Raw genomic sequence first — 1,539 nt, 5'->3', positions numbered from 1 at the left:
CCATTCGATGACATCCTCATTACCACATCCTGGAGTAGCTCCGATGAGGTCATAACGGAAGTTATGTCTAAGCGAAGCCTCTTCGCCAGTTAATACCCCCCTGCCCATTGAATGTAATCGTCCATGAGCGTGTCATCAGCTGTATCCATGGAGACGCTGTGCAGACGATATTTTCCGCGGATACTTCAGAGCTCCAGTAGAGCGGGAGACTGATCAGATTCCCCGGCAGCGAATCTCTTTAGACCGCGGAAAGGTCAGTTAATTTACCGGAGCATCAGCTGGTAATGACTGGTGCGTCTGGAGATCCACTTTCTTCCAGAAGCTTCTCCGTCTGAAGGAGAGGTGTCAAGACTGTCACGGCTCAACGTCTTAAACTCAAGGTACTTAAGTGTTTCTGTCATTTCTTAGATGTAGTATTTGGTTCTAACTGTGGATTAGGGTGCTGGCTATAAGCAAAGACGTAGTAAACCACAGAGGCCTTTCGTATTTACTATACAACAGAACCGTTTGACTGTTACAGCTCAATGTCTTAAACTGAAGGTACTTAAGCTTTTCTGTCATTTCCTTAGATAGCATTTGGTTCTTTCTAGTGATAAGGATGCTTGCTATAAGCAAAGACATAGTAAACCACAGAGGCCTTTCGTATTTACTATTCAACAGAACCGTTTGACTGTCACAACTCAATGTCTTAAACTGAAGGTACTTAAGTGTTTCTGTCATTTCTTTAGATGTATCATTTGGTTCTAACTAGTGATAAGGATGCTTGCTATAAGCAAAGACGTAGTAAACCACAAAGGCCTTCCGTATTTACTATACAATAGAACCGTTTGTGATAAATATCGCAACTGAACAAATCTTTGTGAATATGGGCTGTGTAGTATTCAACGTTGCAAGTCTTTCGCAAACAGAAACTGAAGAAGAAAATGTATCAATTACTGCGAGGGGAGATACAGGCGCTATCGTGCTAGTGTCAGTCATGTGTTACATGGCACTACAGTGCATGCGTCGTGGGTAACTCTAGTAGCAGCAGCCATGCTAGCGTCGGAAAATGAAAGGTTCTATAGCTGTGTGAAAGGTCAGTAACATCGCGAGTAGTGACGGGAGGTGGTAACCTGAGAGAGTCCAACCGTGAACTACATATAGAGACAGTCTCAACACGCCAAGTACGATGAAGGGGATCTGTCTTCTGATCTAGATCTCTCCTTCTACGGTGACTTGGAAACAAGCTTAACACTTCTATGAGAGCTAAATTCCTTAAAAACATGTCTGACTCATACTGCTGTACTAAAAGATGTTGAAAAGTTTGAGATAAAAACTTAAAAAGCGTTGAAAAGTTTAACATTAAACTAAAAAGCGTTGAAAAGTTTAACATTAAACTAAAAAGTGTTGAAAAGTTTGAAGATTTATCGGCAGCGAAATGCAGCTCAGACAGGCTAATTCTAAATAATCACGATGCCAACATGGGAAAAGGTGAGGAGACTGACTCGTGAACATGTTTCCTTTGCCAGACATTAAGACAAAACGCTTTGAATTCTCTGT

This window comes from Branchiostoma floridae, chromosome 14, assembly GCF_000003815.2.
Source record: "Branchiostoma floridae strain S238N-H82 chromosome 14, Bfl_VNyyK, whole genome shotgun sequence".
NCBI lineage: Eukaryota > Metazoa > Chordata > Leptocardii > Amphioxiformes > Branchiostomatidae > Branchiostoma > Branchiostoma floridae.
Note: the sequence above shows the minus strand (reverse complement) of the source record.